This window comes from Xenopus laevis, chromosome 5L, assembly GCF_017654675.1.
Source record: "Xenopus laevis strain J_2021 chromosome 5L, Xenopus_laevis_v10.1, whole genome shotgun sequence".
In the NCBI taxonomy this organism is placed as follows: Eukaryota; Metazoa; Chordata; class Amphibia; order Anura; family Pipidae; genus Xenopus; species Xenopus laevis.
The window spans coordinates 95,187,590-95,207,715 of NC_054379.1; the positions used below are offsets into that span (position 1 = coordinate 95,187,590).

Here is a 20,126-nt window from a genome sequence, read left to right on the forward strand (position 1 = left end):
TAGCAGACCACACCCTCAATGAGATGTACAATGCACACTGGCCCACACCCACTTCTGACACTTTATTGGGCTTATAAATACAATGGGAGGCCAGTGGACCGTGATAACAAGTATGTGTCCACCATAAAAGTGAGTCACTTTAGACAAGGCATACTTTCACAAGAAATAAAACAGATGAAAAATACATATACTTTTAGCTCATAATATTTCCATTAAAGCCGCTAGAAATCCAGAGGAAATAAGAAAGGAGGGTACAGTGGTCCTTTAAAGTCTGCAATTTGTCTCAACTGCTATTTACAACTACCATTCATCTGCTATTTACAACTACCATTCACTAAGCACTATTAGGCATAAAGTGCACAAGACATTTGCTTGCCGTTACTTGTACCATGTGATGCCACAGAAAACAACACTGGCTGCCCAAGACCAGTAGTTATAACCTAAAAGACAATGAAGAGAACGGAAGAAGGGCATTGCCATTCTACAGAAAATGTGTCAATAAAAAAACTCACATCCAAACAACACAAATACAAGCTATAATGCCAGGATATCAACCATCAGATAGGTTTCATGTTGTGGAAATGGAAGCACGGTATCTAAGGCAGTAATCGCTGCTCACCAACCCCGTGGATGTTGCTTCCAGTGGTCTCATTTTTGAATTTCAGACTTGGAGGCAAGTTTTGGTTGCATAAAACCAGGTGTACTGCCAAAAATCATTGGGGACCCCTGATCTAAGCAAGGAGATTTAAGATTAAGCAAGATAGGTACATGTAATATGTTTTACATGTGGTGTTTCCAATGTTAGAGAAGAGGACATAATTTTTAGGAGATGTCTCATCTGGGGTAGCACAGATTCCCTGCAGGTAATAAATCTCATCATGTCCCAATACCCTGGACAGTGGTACCCCAACCCTTTTTACCCATGAGCCACATTCAAATGTAGAAAGAGTTGGGAGCAACACAAGCACGCAAAAAGTCCCTGGAGGTCAGTGTTGGACTGGGATACCAGGGGCCCACCCAAAAACCTTAGACCAGGAGCCCACTCAGTACTATTATTCTTCCTCTCCTAGCTCAACCTCTATTTATAGTTTTACATACAATAATCTATTATTCCATCTATTTAGCCTCTTTGTTCTCATAGAAATAGCGAATGGCCATGAAAAGCCAAATGTTTAGCAGCACAAGTGCCCACTGACAGCTTGGCCCACCGGGAGTTTTCCTGGTATCCCGGTGGGCCAGTCAGACACTGCTGGGGGTACTGAATAAGGGCTGTGATTGGGAATTTGGTAGCCACTGTGTGGACTGGTAGCCTACAGGAGGCTTTATTTGACCATAAACCTGGTTTTTTATGCGCCGAAGCTTGTCTCCAATCCAGGCCTCAGGAGGCCACTGAGAGTAACATCCAAGGGGTTGGTGAGCAACACGTTACATGTTTACAAAAATAACAGAGAAGCTCTGTAAAAACTATAAACAAACTTTTCCATATAAAACAGGACATTTATTTAATTACTGGGTCGTAGGTGCTCCATCAATACATTTAAACTTTAAGGGGGTTATTTACTAAAATTTGGGTTTTTTCTGGTCGGGTTATTTGGGGCAAAACTCAAATTTTTCATGGGGAAAAAAAAACTTGGAGATTCTTTGAGATTTATTATACCCTGATGCTGCAAAAAGCACAAATCTTAAAATCCGCCTTCTCAAACCTGTCAAGGTCATGTACAAGTCAATGGCAGATGTCCCTATACCAGTTTGAAGATATCGTGGTTTCAGCTGGGTTTAGCCCGATAATCTAAAAAATGTGGGGGTTTTCCGAAAATGACCCAGAAAAATCAAGCGATTCCGGAGAAAACCTAAAAAAAACGAAGTCAATTTTATCGGATTTTTTCCCGCTCTGATTTTTTAAAACATAAGTAAGGCAAAATCTTGGATAGGGGTTTGGTTGAGCTTTTTTTATTTAAAAAAATAAGAAAATCATTTTAGTAAATAGACCCCTAAAATGAATTTCAAAGTAGTGTAGATAAACAGTCAGACACAAACACACACACAGACATTCTTGAGAATATACAGGAAGTAGTGCTTCCTGTATCTTAATATTTTCATCACAGCTCACAATGCAAAGTATCCAAGGCTAGTTTATCCTTAAGTTCCAAAACTTTCATGTCTGAGAGACACTGATCTGAACTGCAGAATTGGTTCTGTAAGTGGAGATTTTATTTTTACTTTTTTATATTTTGTGGTGGCGCTAATCAATCCTTTTCATCCGTAGAAAACCCAGTACTTAATATTATGCATGTCGGCATCCCTTTAAAACGAATCACAAACATTCTCTCTTGGTTTATTTAACCTCTAGGCAAATAAAGGTGTGTAGATGCAAATCACGCACACACAACCTAAACATGGTTCAGAAGTTTGTTGCTGTTATGACCAAATATAGAGCAAAATCCCACAGCTAAAGCTATAATTTTTGTGACATTAGCTGTTGTTAAAAAAAATTGTGATAAATAAACATGGCTAGAGGTTTCAGCATAATAAATCTACAGTAGAATAATTACTGTTTCTTCCTTTGTAAATTAATTTGATTAGTAAATAAGGGTGGAGTTTCAGGAAGAATTGCTCCACCTTCCTAATTATAAAAACAATCTACATTTTGCTTATTACATCCAGACATGCTCACATGGAAATATATAATTATACGGGGAGCTGCTGATGTCACTAAAGAATGTATTCAGTTGGTGGGGGTGCAAAGAATGAATATAATCTAACATTGCTGTAGGCTGCTGCTGTGCACTTTTATACATCCAACAGCCTTTAAAAAAAAAGGTTGTTGAAAAACAGGTTAATCTAAATTCAGGAACAAGGTGGGTGCTATTAAAGATAATCACACACCTGTCGATGCAGGAAACCACTTTGGTTAGTATCAAATTATATATAAGGTTAATGATTGCAGACTTACATTATCTAGACCTATACCAAGTGTGCACACCATTCCCCTCCCCCCAACAGGATATATCATCCCATTTAAAAGGCCAAGTCTGCCAGCCTGTCAAGTCATGTGTATCAATTTTAGAACTACAATAAATAACAACACAGTGGGATAATTTAGGTCATACCCCAGATAAACGTGCTTAATCTGTCTAAACCCTGCCCACAACTGGGAGGTGTGTTATACACAAATGCATTGCACACACATTCAGCTGTGGTTATTATTTGACCAGCATAATAGACTGGTGTAACTATGTAATATGTGTGCACAGTTCCACCCAGCATGGTGGACTTGGAATTGAGCAATTAGGTCAGGTGTAACAATTAAGTGTAACAATGACTTAATGGCTTTCTGTCTAAACAGAATAAATTGAGATTTTGTATTAAAGGGGTGGTTCACCTTTATGTTAACTTCAAGTATGTTATAGAATGGCCAATTCTAAGCAACTTTTCAATTGACCATCATTTTTTCTTTTTCATGGTTTTTGAATTATTTGCCTTCTTCTTCTGACTCATTTCAGCTTTCAAATGGGGGTCACTGACTCCATCAAAAAAACAAATGCACTGCAATGTTACAATTTGTTTTTATTGTTACTTACATGTATTACTCATTTTTCTATTCAGGCCCTCTCATATTCCAGTCTCTTATTCATATCAATGCATGGTTACTAGGGTAATTTGGACCCTACCAACCTATTTAAAAATCTAAATAACTCAAAACCCACAAATAATAAAGCCAACTTCAAATTGTCTCTACATCATACTAAAACATAACTTAAATATGAACAACTCCTTAAAGTTTCTGGCAACCCCACTGGCTTGCTTTAATGAAAATATGAGCTGTGAACTAATTTTATGTATGGACAAATTAAAACTCTGCTAACAAAATCGTGAAATGAAAAGTTCTATTTTTAAATGTTAATTTTCCTGTAAAATGGGAAAAAAATGGTTAATAACTTTCCTCCTAAAACATGATCCATGCCATCTGCAAATAAACTAAAGTTGAAAAACAATCCAAATTAGCTAAAGATAAGAATAAATCCCTAATTTTTATTCACAACACCACCAAGTTATTTAATGACCAGAAAAATACTTCCTAATATGTTCTTCAACTGCCTTAGCCTTTCATTTATTTTTAATCTGTCTAAATCTATTTACAAAAAAAAACAATAAGGAGGAGGAGAACATAACAAAATAAAGAATATAACCTACATCTAAAGTCAGTTTCATAATGTTACATATTTTGTGGGTCAGTCATTTATTGTGCTCAAGGACAGATGAAATTAGGTAGTGGGGGGAGAGCAGCAAGTTTACTCAGCAACTCAGCAGCAACTCCTTACTATGTGTTTGAGGGGGCGAGTGACATACTGTAGTATGTAAATTCTAGCCAGTGAGACAGAAGGACTGGCAATCAGATAAACAGAGCTCCACAGAGTGGGGGAGATTTCCCTGCTTGGCATTCTATGCATTCCTTTTGTTTAAATGGCAATTAGAAACCTATGCACATTTAGGAAGAGTGGAAAAACGCAGAAACATATTATTACATTAATCAGCTACAACAACAACGTGTACTGTAATTGCAGCCCAATGGTATTTTCATAACAAAATTAGACAAATTAAAATCTGGGCATACTATCAAACAGCATTTTGCTGCTGCAAACACCGATTGTAAGCATAATGCATTGGATAACACTAGCCGCCTGTGTTCTACACTGCAGTGTTTGTGCAGAATAATGAATTACAAATTACTCCTACCACACAATGCTCTAAGATTCAACAGAATCCAGAAACATGCTGAAAGATGCAACTAGCTCCTAATAAGCATTAATGCATTACTTAACAGCTCATTTACCAGTGATACAGGAAAATGCACTAAGGAGTATAAAATTGTGCCCCTTAGGGCCCCATACACAGAGCACTTACGCTTGTAGCATTGGTTACAGGATTAAAAGAACTCAACTGAACTCTCCAGCAAGAATTCTGTAGTGGTTTATTGCACTGCCCTGTGCTCCTTGCTGTTCAGTGGTGTCAAACTATTGTTGGGGTTTCCGTAGTAACTTACAGCTTTTCTGTCTCCCGAGGGAAAAAAAAAACATTTTTCTCCAAGACATATCAAATGATCTGTAGAGCAAAGTGAATGGCCACTATCAAGTCATCTGTCAGTTTATAAACAAAGTTTGCTCCCACACTCAACACAGTCAGCTCTTTGTATTACTGATTCATCAGCTCACACCATTTATTGCCTAAAACTTTTCTGGAGCTTGTATAATGAGTATGAATCTTCACATTATACAAGCTCCATGCATTTTATAACCCGTTGCACAGTTCGTGCCACTCCCTGAAAACTGGCACGATCAACTCCAAAATGTGTTCTCCTCTGCAAGTGCTCATTATGTACACCAGAAGCAAAAAGATTACAGGGAAGCAAAGGTTGCCACATAAAAGGGGATATCCACCCAAAAACTTTGAAACCTATTGCAAGAAGTATCTGCCTGGTCTGACTCCAGAAACAATGTAGCAGGACCCAGCTTATTCAAAGACCTGGCAGGATTGACTTCTGTGACATTGTTTCAGGAGCCAAAGAACAAAAAATGGAATTTATACTTAAATAACTTTAAAACCACTGAAAAATGTTTTTTTGGGAGGGGTTCATGGATATAGTTTGTAACCTATTCATTATTAGTAGAAATGCAGACTTTTATATTTTAATTTAACCCTGAGACAGGCAGCTCTATTTTCTTCACATTCGGGTGACTATTTTCCATCCAAAAACAATATTTACACATATTAAATTTATGTATCCTCACAGCATATCATTTCACACTGTATTACATTCTATTACATTAACTTTCCCAATCCTTACATAGTAAAGCGAAAGACTATTTAAAGGGTATTATTTTATACTACGGTATTAAGTATGGGATCTGTTATCCAGAATACTCTGGACCTGGGGTTTTCCAAAAAATACCTTAAGGCTAATAGAACATCATTTAAACATTAAATAAAGCCAATAGGCTGGTTTTGTAATTCTGATCTTTCTGGATAACGGATCCCATACCTGTACTACATTCAGTACTAGGACTTGTCTCCCTCAAATCAACATTCTGGTTGGGTGTCAGTTTACCAAGGGTTCAGAAATGTTCTCCATAAAATTGCTTTCCCTTGTTTTCAGCTTTTTCTTATTTAATGTTAGTTACGTCCATCTTATGGGTGTTTTTTCTTTTTGTTGAATTTTTTTCTTGCATTAACCTTTATGGGAAGACTTTTTTCTTTATTTTCAACATTACATATTTCCATATTTTTATTGGCAAATGATTTTAACATTCACAAAGAAAATGTTTCAAGCTGGATTTGCCTTAGAATCCTATTTAGAAACGTATCCCCCCTCCATCCCAAATAATATAAACTTTGCAGGTGGAAAATGAAAATAGCAACAGGTTAATGTTTTCATATGGAACATGTGAACTCATCTTTTCTCCAACATGCCCCCTAGGTCTGGGCCTTTTTGGCTTCCCCATAAATCCAGACCTGATAGCAGCTACTACTGTACATGAGCCTGATAACAATGAGACAGATTTGCAAAACAGAAATACAGCCAAAGGAAGATGTCAAAAAGTTGCAGCATTAGTCATACTAATACGGAAAAGAGAATACGTCATTATGGTCAGTTTAGACTATTAGCTCCTCTGAGCAAACATAAGTGCCGTTTGTTTTTTTCTGCCACCCTATGAATAAACTGAAATACTGTATGCTTATTAAAAATAACTCTTTAAACTTGCTATACACATTTCTAATTGCTATTACAATACTTGCAATTTACTACCTTATAACTGTGGTATGAACCTGATTAACTCTAAAATGTATGGTGGCAACGAGATGCCCTCTAATACTCTATAACTGTTTTTCAAAGCCCCATGATTTAATAAAGCGAACAGGATCTAAAACAGGCTTCTTCTTGGGAAATGCAACAAATGGCCAGAAAGTAAGGACAATTTTCACATGTAACTAAAACAAATAGAATATTGCCTTTGGGAAAATATAGTCAATTTTTTGTAATAAAAATGTATTGTGCCATTTCTGGGACGCATTTCATTCAAAGTTATTCTATTACAATTCTTATTGACTTACAGTATCTGCAGCATCACAGTTTGGCACTGTTCGATTGTAGCCCTATTGCTAGTGGTAACAATACTATTGGTATTAAGTAAACAGTCACATCAGACTGTTCCTGGGGTTGAGCTGTCCATATTGCCAAGATCTGGACAGCCAATTTGAAAGGTCTCAACTACTCTGCCCACCTTTTTGGCCTGTGGGCAGATATACAGTATAACAAATATTTAGCTACTTTTAGGCTGGACAGCTTTCACCACGCTTGTGCTAGTGCAATATCAATAGAGGACCTGTAATTACTATAGCTTAACTTGTCAGACACAAATTATGGCCACCAGTAGTCATTGAAAAACAATACTTTCTAATTTAGCAGTCAGAGATCTCAAGAGGACCATCAAGGTGTTTAGGCAGTGCCATGGCTAACATGGTAACCTCCTGTCCCTACAAAACTCAGCAGTCAACTTAGATTCCCTCTTTAGAAATAAACAGCTGACCCCCCGCCCCCCCCCATTAGCCAGTTAAATGCTTAAAATGTAGATATATAATGTGAAATTATAGGCAAAAAGTATGTTCAGTGCAAGCACTATACACTGAATCAAGTAATGGTGAAGTATGGGGCACTCTGCCTTGGGGATAAGAACTGGAATACTGACCCCTGTAACACCAACTAGTTAACCAATGTCTACAGGCTTTCTCAGCACTGCCAGAGCTGAAAATGGTTCACGTGACATCTTTTGTAACACCTGGAGACCTTTAAGGGGAACTATTGCGTAAATAAAAATTTAATAAAAGCTTCAGCATACTGAAAAAAAAAGTTTTCTAAATACAATCAAATATTCTGTACTATTTCTGAAATAATCAAATTTATCTTCACTATCCCTCTCTCAGCATCTGTACATTCTCTCTTCATGCAGGAGTTGGGTGTCAGATGTTCACTGAAAGTTAGATCCAATATACAAGGCCAGATTTACATAGCGAGTGCCCCTAGGCCCACTGCCATTTGTCGCCCCTGTCCCCTCCCCTTTATTTGTGCAAATTTTCATCAACGGGACCGGAGCAATGGGGATTGACACACGGGAAATGTAAAAACCTATTTTATCTCCTGCACATCCCCAGTGTTTCTGAACTAATGTGGGTGCCGCCCCCTAGGCCCCGGCCTTGGTGGCCTTTCCACAAATCCGGCCTGCCAATATATCTTATAGGGGGGCAACCGCCCTAGAATATGTTTTAGAGCTCACTCTATTAAAATCACCAGAAATCCTGTCTCTCTACATGCAGAATATGTGCAAAAGGCAGTTATTTGTTAGATTTTGGTTGTACTGGAATCAGTTATTTGAGTGAGCTCTAATACACCTGCTAGGTAAGGGAGCCCCCCCATATATTGGACCTAACTGTCAATGAATATCTGACACCCAACTGCTGCAAGAGAGAATGAAGAGAAACAGATGCTGAGAGAGGAGTATTGAAGATAAACGTGATTATTTCAGAAATGATGCAGAATATTTAATTCATTGTATTTATTAAGTTTCTTATTTCAGTATAATGAAGCTTATATAAAATTTTCATATATGCAAAGTCCCTCTTTAATGCAGATACTGCTGAAAAAGTACATTCTAGTTCAAGCAAAATATACATTGTATGTTCATGTTTTCACTTTTACCCCAGTTATAAATACACACGGAACTGGAAAATTCAGTTTCATTGAAGCTGTTTCTGAATCTCTTTGGGATTTGGCCGAATTCGAGCATTATTAACCAGATTCGACTGAATCCAAGAGCCTGGCTGAACAGTTATAATACACAAGGCACCAGTATTGACATTTGAATAAAAATAAGATGAATATGAGAATGAATACCTCAATTGTTGTGTAATTGTACAACTGTGTAGCCAGCCGGCTGTCCGTTGTCCCTTAAAGGGTAAGTTTACCTTTAAATTAACTTTTAGTATATTACAGAATGGTGGATTCTTAGCAACTTTTCAATCGGTCTTCATTTTTTTCTTATAGTTTTTTTAATCTGAATTGAGAAAGCCAGTTGGATGACTGGTGACACATCTTCAAGAAAATAAAACAGCAAGTCCAGTTGACCTTATTTCTACAGATCATTTAATGATTTAATCATTTGTGTGACTTTTTCAAGCTTTCAACTGGGGGTCACTGTCACCATCAGCCAAAAAACAAATGTACCATGAGGCTACAATTTTACTGTTACTGCTATGTTTTACTAGTTATCTTACTATTGAAGCCCTCTTCTATTCATATTCCAGTGTCTCATTAAAATCACTGCCTGGTTGATATGGTAATGTGGACTCTAGCTACCAAATTAGCTGTTGAAATTCCAAACTGGAAAGCAAAATAATGTAAAAATGACAGAAAACAAAAAGTGAAGAATAGCAAAATATGAATCTCTACATCATACTAAAATAATGTGCTCCCTTCTGCTACTCAGTAACTCTGTACTTACAGGTATGGTGTTTGCATGTGTGCAGACAAAGAGCAAATATCATCAAGAAAGTGCATTGTTTCCTGTTTTTGTGATGCACTTACAACAATGGCTACTGCTCCTCCTGCAGGGGTGCACTTAATTCTAGTCATGCACACTTGCCGTGAGAGGGCAAGGAGACAAAAATAAAGACGACAGTAGTCTCTTCAGGAGTTACGCATGAGAAATTACATATAAAAAGTTAACAGGTGCTTAACATTTATTCTATTTTTAACAAAGTTATTAGCTGCTGAGGAGGTTTGATTCTTCTTTACCAGTGTATGTGAAACATGAAAATGTTTTACATTACCAATTACCATCCTCTCTCTCTCTCTCTCTCTCTCTCTCTCTCTCTCTCTCTCTCTCTCTCTCTCTCTCTCTTTCTCTGGTCTTTGTGACATGGAGAAAATATTTAGTCCTTTCCACTTCCTGTGTAAGAAGCAAATGAGTGCTCTATAAAGACATATTCACCATCTATAGAGTCTGTGCTCTCAGGCACCATGTTCCATGGGAAGGGATTCATGTAAAATTAGTTTAGACATCAAATGTTAGGTTTCATTATTAAAAAGAAGTCACCCCAATTGCGAATATTAAGGACATCCACATGTTACCATATTTTTTTGGTAACACCAAAAACCCTACCCCCCTAACCTATATAGATAGTTTAAAGAAATGTTGCGTGAAAACACATTCATTGACTTCAAAGCATTTGGTGAATTTTTTGCCTTTTCTCTAGATTCTCCCATCACCAGTATGAATGTTTTAATGAAAAAAAAAGAATTTGGGTTTCATGTTTAATCTGAAAAGGATTTTCATTATAAAACGTTTTATGTGTGGATGACAGGTTCCCTTTAAACATACATTTTGCCTATTAATTTAATCATACAAAAATCTGTATTTTTTTGTTATTTCTTGAACTAGGGCAAACACAAGTTTTTTTTATGTTTGACCCTTGTTGCTATTTGAGATGGCATAAGAACATATGGAAGGTAACTGCAAGAGGCGTATACTGTGAAGCCATTATAAGCTGTAAACAAAGGAAATGTGGCTGCCTATGGCCATATGTTACTGTGGACAAAATGCTTCAAATCCAAAACAATCAAATGAGAAAGGTGCAATAATGAATGTTTGAACACAGGAGTAAATAAATGATTGAAACCAGAAGTGGAAAGAAACATAATCATAGGACTTCCAACAATAGCCAGAAATAAAAACTTTTTTTTCAACTGCTTTCCTTTTTTTATATATTGTTTTATTTTTCACCATCATGTGTATGTATCCCTGGAGCACCCAATCTGTAACTGTCCAATTTTAAACGTTAGCTGATATATTTCTTATCTTTGGTCCTGCCAGGCATAAGCTTTGAGTTTCCTTAGGGTGATGCACTACTCTCCTTCCCACTGGCAGTAATCTAAATCACTGGTGGGAAGACAACCGCTTCCTGTTTATGTAGTAGCCCAAAGTTGGCTAGCGAGGAGCTACTTTGGAAACAGGAAGAGACGTATGTCTTCCCATCAAAAACTTCCTGTTTGCTATCAGCCTTAAATGCAGCTAGTATAATTTATACAATAGCCGTTAACATTGCATAATGAAGCAAATTGTTTAAGGTTACTGAAACAGCAAGGGAACTATCGCGAAAATTTAAATTTTATATAAGCTTCCTCATACTGAAGTAAGAAACTAAATACAATCAATTGTTTCTGAAATAATCACGTTTATGTTCACTATTCCTCCCTCAGCATCTTTTTCTCTTCTTTCTGTCTTCGTGCAGCAGTTCAGTTTCAGATGTATGACCCAATATATCTTATGAGGGGGGCTCCCTTTCCTAGCAGATAAATTAGAGCTCACTCAACTGATTCCAGTACAAACAACATTTTTGCACAAATTCTGCATGTAGAGAGACAGGATTTCTGGTGATTTTAATAGAGTGATCTCTAATACATCTTCTAGGCAAAAGGAACCCCCCTATAAGATATATTGGATCATTCATCTGACACCCAACTCCTGAATGAAGACAAAATTAAGAAAAACAGATGCTGAGAGAGGAATAGTGAAGATAAACTTGATTTTTTTCATAAACGGTACAGAATTTTTAATTGATTGTATTTAGTAGGGATGCACCGAATCCACTATTTGGGATTCGGCTGAATGGCCGAGTCCTTTGTGAAAGATTCAGCCGAATACCAAACCGAATCTTAATTTGCATATCCAAATGAGGGGCGGAAAGAGGAAAAAGTGTTAACATTTTTTTCACTTCCTTGTTTTGTGATGATAAGTCACGTGATCCCCCCGGACACTAATTTACATATGCAAATTAGGATTCGGTTTGGACAGACACAAGGATTCTGAAACTTGTTGAAAAGGCCGAATCCCGAAACGAATCCTGGATTCGGTGCATCCCTAGTATTTAGAAAGTTTCTTATTTCAGTATGCTGAAGCTAAAAATAAATTTTCATTTTCGCGATAGTTCCCCTTTAAGCTTCAATAGGAGACTTTAGCATTGGGGTTGACATCTCACACTGACACACTGAAACACAGAAGCTAACCAAGGGCAAGCAAGCAGTGTATAAAAAAACTCCTTTAGGTGTATTTATAATACCCAAAGAATCAAATAAAATCACAAATAATCGGATCTGCTGGCTTTCAGAAAATCAGCGGAAACTCAAAATCACACGCAATCGGCTGCAATAGTTGCATGTATGCCATATGAATAGACGTAAAATGTGCAAATACCCCCATGTAAACCTTAGCAAGCATTTATTTGCATACATGATTTACACTAAAGAGTAGGCATTCGTTAGCTGAATCGTTCATTGAGCTACCTATAAAGTTTTCATTAAAGTGGACCTGTCACCCAGACACAAAAATCTGTATAATAAAAGTCCTTTTCAAATTAAACATGAAATCTAATTTCTATTTTTTATTAAAGCATTCATAGCTGTTGTAAGCTCATTTAAAAATCTCAGATGTCTATCAAATATTGTCTGCCCCTCCTCTATGCCATGGGCATAGAGGCGGGGCAGACAATTACTTTCACTTTCCATTCAGCACTTCCTAGATGTCACTGCTCTACCCACATTCTCCCGTTCTTTTTACCATTTAATTGTGTAGCCAGGGCATGGGAATGGATATCGTGTCCCCCATTCTGGTGCACAAACAAGATTCTGAGATGATGCAAGGCTTTCCTTAAAAACAGTGTCCACAAAATGGCTGCTGCCTGCTTGCTATCATTTTAAATTCCCAGACTGAAGGAAACAAGATTCAAATAATTTAAACAGTGTAATTAAAGTTCATTTTGCTGGAATAATGTGATAAAATAGGATTTTGAATATTTTTTTTGGGTGACGGGTCCCCTTTAAACAAAAAATTCTACAGGGAACAATTCATGCATTTATGCTGTTAGCTCTCAAAGATTTCATTATCATTTTGAAGAAATTAATGCATAATAAACTGTTACTTTAGGGGAATTTACAGTTTCATATAAAATATACTGGAAAATAATCTCCAACAATTGACAGGCCATTCTGTATTTGATAATAAAAAGCTCCCACAATAACATTTGGTCCAGTATACTGTACCGCAATTGGACTTCTTGCACAGTGCATTATTAAACAAATAATGTAAAGGGGGAACAAAACCACCCTTAGAGTTTGTGATCATGGGACAATGCAGTTTAAAAGCTACTGTGGGCTGATTAAAATGTCAAGTGTGGGTTTGCTGCCATTAAAGGGGTGGTTCACCTCTGAGTTAACTTTTAGTATGTTATAAAAATCTAATCAAATTTTCAACTGATCTTCATTAATTATTTTCTATAGTTTGTTAAAGGAAAACTATACCCCCCAAACAATGTAGGTCTCTATTTAAAGATACTCAGTAAAACAGCTCATGTGTAAAACCCTGCTTCATGTAAATGAACCATAATCATAATAATATACTTTTTTAGTAGTATGTGCCATTGGGTAATCATAAATAGAAAATTGCCATTTTAAAAAATAAGGGCCGCCCCCTGAGATCGTAAGATTCACTGTGCACACATACAAACCACATGTAAGGTCACATGAGCCAATTAACAGACAGAGTTCTGCCTTTTGCTTCCTCACTTCTTCCTGTTACAGTTAGTGTTGTAGTATTTCTGGTCAGGTGATCTCTGAGGCAGCACAGATAGAGTCACGAAATCTTGGTTCAAGGCAAGAGATGTAAAAGGGCAATATTTATGTAAATATATATTCCAGTTTGGTAAGATTCTTTAATATGTCATTCAATTTGATATAAACTATTTGTTGCTTAAGTATTCATTTTGGGGGTATAGTTTTCCTTTAACTATTTGCCTTCTTCTTCTGGCTCTTTCCAGCTTTCAAATTGGGGACACTGACTCCATCTATAAATCAAATGCTATGTATATTACAATTGTATTGTTATTGCTCCTTTTTATTACTCATCTTTCAATTCAGGCCCTTTCCTATACATTTTCCAGTCTCTTATTCAAATCAGTGCATGGTTGCTAGGGTAATTTGGACCCTAGCAACCAGATAATAAAAAATGAAGACCAATTGCAAACTGTCTCAGAATATCACTCTCTACATCTTACTACAATTTAACTCAAAGGTGGACAACCCCTTTAAAGCTGGCCTTAAACACTTGGAATGGTATTGTCATTAGATACAAGGCTTTTGTTCAATCTCGTGTGTCCAATCAAAAAAAGACATCCCTGTACCATGAATATATTTTGTTTTGCAAACAGACAGGTCTGAACTTATTGATGTACCTTTGAGTATAGTCATTCTCACAATAATAATACAACAAAGGCAAAGAATAAATGTCCCTGACCGATTCCTGATTCTTTAAGTGAATGGTCAGCCTGCTGGCCAATCTCTCCTACAAATGATCATATTTTCAGAGTTGCCCTCTTCAAAGTTAATGATTGATCATTCTATACAGACAATGATCAGTCATACAACCGTTCTTTGGCTATACAGTAATACACGTACTGGATGCCTTTAATTGGCTCGGGCTGCTAAAAGCAGGATACTGTGCCGGAACCCTATGCATTTATACAATTGTCTCAGACAAATATTATCATTGTATACTGTATATTTTCCATAGTTCAGAAAAAAACTATTAAAAAAATAAACAGTAGCTTGCCTGCTGTAGAACAATGTATTACTGTATTCAAACAGGGTATTTTTTTTATAACCCAAAGGTTCCTGTTATAAAAGATATGTTGTTTTGTGTGGTACTAGCTCTATCCATAGAGAAGTGTTTATACAAATAGTACTGTTTCATACCAATATGAACAAAGTGCAGAGTCATCCAAACTGGATTAAAATATCTAATAAATTTATAGATTAAGGCGGTAAATACCTGTATTTAAATGAAAAAAAGATCTGCCAATAATGATATATTCCTGGAAGAGGAAATGTACACCAAGTGAAAAGTATGGAATCTGGACTTCCTTTGATATTACAAAACCTGCTCTGTCATCAAAATTCTGCAGATGCTGCACTTTTCAGTAGGGGCTGGACTACAGGCACTGACTCACCCTCCCAACATAATGAACAAAATATATGTGCACTTACTGGTTCTTACTATGGGTGCATTGTTAGGTGTGTACAGACAAAGGCAACGCAGAATTTCTATTTTTAAAGAAGTTGAAAGTAATGACATCACTAGCACCTATGTGTCCATCACAATGTAGGCTGGGCTGTGTTTTTCACCTGAGAAGGTAGGTTTCCTGCGTGGATAATGTTGTTGGCAAGGACACTGATCAAGAGGTTTAGTTTCACAAGAAACTGCTGTTACTGAGGGGAACACATGATCCTTGGCTATGATCTCTTCTTATAACTGTATGAACTTCACCAGCTCCAGTGACTGCAGATGGTGGCCACTCTGCTGTTGCTTAATCCCCCTTAAAGGTTTTCAGAAAATAAATTTCTAATTCATGTGAACAGAGAAACAACCCCCCCCTTGACATTAAATTACATTTATCCTTGCCTCATATATTACTCAGTCATACATTTTTTTAGTTCAAGAAATCAATTCTTTACACTGATTTTACAACTGATTCACTGACAGGATCAATATTAGCAGGGCAATCCGTTAACGTTGACTTTCAACGAGTGACTTTTTATAGTTCAGCCAGTTTGTTAATTAGTACCAGAATGGATTACATCAGCAGTCACCCTTGTACTCTGAAAACATGCGTCTTAATCTTTAGCCTTTATGGCTCCATTGTAACTACAACAGATAGAAATGTCTAGCAGAGATGTGTATCATTCACACATACGCCTTTCCTATCCAGGCCACTGGCTTGGTGCAAAGGATGCAGAAGCTTAACATGTAACACATTGACAAGGCTTTATACAGCAAAACACTTAGCATTTCAATCTCCTTGCATTACTTCTGTCATTACCACATTGAGCAATTCCAAACTTCCTTAAGGACGTCCTTTGTATTTTCTGCAAGGACATAAAGCGAGCAGCAATATCTGACATGGATAGGGATAGTAGAGATAAAGTAAAGGGACTAATGCGGTAACATGAGGAAGGGAACACGTGTCAGTCTTATTACAGACACAAATCTATTATGGTTGTTAGAACACACTAGATACACCTGTATCAAAGTTCATAAGGAAGATCAAAGCCGTGTACAGTGCTCCTTGGAATAAAATATACTGTAATAGACCATAAAATAAAAAATGGATTGCATAATTACAAGTACTTCTGTTACAGCTGTATACAATTACCGTACTTGGAATAAAGCTGGCCAGAGAGTTTTAAAAGATCCGAGATAATCGTGGTCTCACGATGACGATCAGAACGATCGTACGATCGTATGAATTGTCTATCAACTAAAAAGACAAATTTGCCAGGAAAACAAAGGGGAGTTGCCTGCTTGTGCCTGAAAACATAGATAGATTGCACTGGGACCAACAAAGATTTCCGATCAATTTCCTGACAGATGTTGGCCGAAAAAATCGTAAGATGTTCGATCGCTCAAATCCCACTAACCCCACGATAATTTCGAATGATTGGTCGGACTTTGCTAAAATAGGTCGTTCAGCAAGAGTCTATGGGTCTATGGTCTATGAGTCTTTGGGTCTATGGGGACCTTAAAACTCAACTAAGCAGGCAGTATGCAACTGTCAGTTGAGGAAAACATGCCCATAGTGTGGCTGCTACAAAAACAGCAGCATTTGTAACCTTTTCAACCCTTTCCACTCCATTACTACAGGATTATAAGGCTCATGTGCTTTACTTGTGAGAACAGAAAGAGATAAGTATCCATGGGTACCCGAGATTAAATCTAAATGGAAATAATGCAGAAAAGGAATCAGGTGGGGGCAGATGAAGCTATACTGTGCCCTATCTGAAAACAAAGTATCATTTCCAACAGGACCTGCTCTAGTATATGCTGTGTATGTATTAAATATCTAGTATATCATACATACACAGCAATCTTGTTCCCTAGAACAGATGAGAACGAGGGCAGATCCTAAAAAGATGGATTTTAGCTGACACGACTATTTTGTAAAGAAGTGCAGACACAGTTAACAAAACTTTAAGGGGAGGGTTAAGCTGGAGCTGGAGGAAGCAGAACAGGGATGCCCACAGTACAGCAAAGCAACAGTTCAACTACACTTCCCAGATTCACTCAAATGTAATATGGTAAAGGATGTTGATTGTGAAAGTTGAAGTGCATGGAGCAGAGCACATTAGACACGTCTGATCTCAGGACTAGTTAGTGAGAGGCCAGTGACATCCCAGGGGAGGCTTTGCTGGGGGGGATCCAGGAAGTTCTATATTGATCCATGAGGAAACACCCAGGAAGAGTGAGAGTGAGGGGGAGAGGGGACCATGATCAGGAGAGGGAGGGGTGGGAAATCGGACTGAGCAGAGAAAGTAGTGACAGCTCCAGCGGTGAGTGCTACACAGAGGGAGACTTATGGAAGAGCAGATCCGTGCGGGAGGAGGAGGGGGATGTAAGAGGATGCAGTGCAACTGTGCAAAGATCAGCTCTGTTTATCCCCGACCTCTACTGCACCGGCATTCTACATTCACTCACCCTGAGCTTCGCTTGCAGCCCCAAACGAACTCCGGCCAACACCGATATGACGAGCGGCCGACAAGGTTCCGAGCTCCGGACTCGCTCTGTATCTAACCCCAAACTCCTGCTTAGCCGGCCAGCTAAAGCTCCCCTCAACTCACCGCCCAGTGCTGGAGCCCAGCCACTGCTAACGTCACCAGGCGGGGCCAATCCAACAATGTGACCAGGAAGGGAAGGCGGGGCCCGGATCTCAGCACCTGGACAGGGACAGGGGAGGGACAGTGGCCTCGCCCAGTACCAGTTCTACTCGCTTTTGACTGGTGACTCGGGGGGTGGGTGACTGCTGGGGCTCGCAGCGGCCTCGTGACCTGTGTGACCCGGTACAAGGGGAACACCTGTCTGTTAGTGATGTTTCCCGGGAGATTAAATGCGGGGTAGGGAGAGATGTCCGCTGGGATACGGGTGCTTCAGTCTGGAGTTGATCTGTAGAGATGGAGGCACTTATGTTACTTTAGGTTAGGGTATGGCGGACTTTGCCTAACAGCCAATCACTGTCCTTGTTTGACATCCCCAGGAACTTTTGTTCATGCTTGTGTCGCTCCCCGATTCTTTTTACAGTTAAATGGGTAAAAAAGGTTGTTGTTTTTTGTGCATGAGCCCCAAACGATACACAGAGATAACAAAAGCTCTCAAGCCCTGGCTGGATCTTGTTTTTCAGGCTACACTTTCCACAGGGCCCCTCTCTAGGCTACTCCCCTCCTGTGTGCCCTGCAGGTCTGGACTGACAATTAAAATAGGCCCTGACATTTCAGGTACACAGAGGCCCAAACAGCCCCCACCAGCCCACTAAATAGTGACTTTCTATGGCACCTTATAGCAGCCCCTCTGGCATTTGCCAGAACCCACAGATTGCCAGTCCGGGCCTAGTGCCCTGATGTGTGCAGATCTACGCCAGGTCAGGTTCTTCCTTCCTTTTGTGTTCTCCCAATCCCAGGTGCACCCTGGACCCAGCGCTAATAAATATTAAACGTTTGGAAGGCTTTTTTAAAAAGCTGGATGAGCCTCTGTTCACACTGGGCTATACCCTAGGTAGGCCTGGCATTAATCAACCTCTGAGCACAGTAAAGAATGGATACAATTGTACAGAAGTGTAGATTAGGGAGCACCGTCCATCAATTTGCAAGATAGTGGATGGTGTGCAGGGTCTGAATTATAAATCCTAGAGGGAAAAAGAACTGACCCTTTAGAGTTGCAGCTCCCCATCCCACAATCCGATTACTCAATGAACCAATTTAAAACATAACTTTTACTAATAAAATCAAAAGAAAATCAAGGAAAAAAACATTAAAATAAGGGAAGGAACAGGGAGATGGAAAGACTCAGGGTATGGGGTAGGTAAATGGTGTCTGTGAACATGAGAATGGGTCTCAGTCCTGCCTAAACAGCTTGCAGCCGGCTGCTAGAGTCACCACAAGGTACCTCTTCTATGTGCCATTCACCAACAACTGGTGAAAGTATTACACATCACTCCCAACTGTGATTAAAGATAAGATCTAAACATTATATAGATTGTTTTTACATGTAACCATCTGAATTAAATACAATATATTATAGGGCCACATTCAATTCAGTGAGAAAAAGTTATCTCATGGTTTATCACGTGAAAGCTCATGGACGAGATTCAATTCGAGGAGAAAAAACCTTTCTCCAAATTCAGTTCCAGTTTTTTCCCCATAGACTTCAATAGAGTTTTCACATTGTAAAGCGTGAGAAAACATTTTATGAATTGAATTGCATATCAAATTGAAACTCGTCCATGACATTTCAGGTGATAAAAGTTTTTCTCACTGGATTGAATCTAAGCTGCTACATGTCTTGGCCTGGACCCATTGGGTTGTCAGACCTTCAATTCTAGCTTCCTTGAAGCTTCAGCCGTTGGTTAGGTTTCCCCTTACCTTACAACAAGGTTACAAATATTGGGATATATTGGAGTGTAGGGCATTCGGCCATAGTTCCAAGAATATCTAGGTCAACAGATTAGTACAAATCCTAAATCTCACCCTAACTGACCTTCAAGCTTATTGCGGTAGGAACAATACCATTTGGCCCATTATGACGACTAAAACAAACTTGCCATTCTCTTATTATTTCAGAGAGTTTCAGTGCCAAGATGAAGCATGTACTTAATGCTAAGGGGCCCATTTACTTAGCTCGAGTGAAGGAATAGAATAAAAAAAACTTTGAATTTCGAATGATTTTTTTGGCTACTTCGACGATCGAATTGGCTACTTCGACTACGACTTCGAATCAAACGATTCAAACTAAAAATCATTAGAATATTCGACCATTCGATAATCGAAGTACTGTTTCTTTAAAAGACTTCGACCCCCTACTTCGCCACCTAAAACCTACCGAACCTCAATGTTAGCCTATGGGGACGGTCCCCATAGACTTTCTAAGGTTTTTTTGGTCGTAGAAAAATTGTTCGATCGATGAATTAAATTCCTTCTA

General features: G+C 38.4%; 1 protein-coding gene across 8 annotated transcripts in view; it reads right to left on the bottom strand.

Annotated features, from left to right (window-relative positions):
• myo6.L (myosin VI L homeolog) overlaps positions 1-18,003 on the bottom strand; it is a 120,186-nt gene extending 102,183 nt beyond the window's left edge. For 2 of the 8 annotated variants that reach the window (XM_041563109.1, XM_041563110.1), the window contains exon 1: positions 17,634-18,003. The gene's annotated coding sequence lies outside the window, so the exon portion shown is untranslated. The remainder of the gene's footprint in view (positions 1-17,633) is intronic. The other 6 variants (XM_041563108.1, XM_041563112.1, XM_018240593.2 and 3 more) reach the window with 6 other exon arrangements.
• Positions 18,004-20,126: the final 2,123 nt, after the last annotated feature.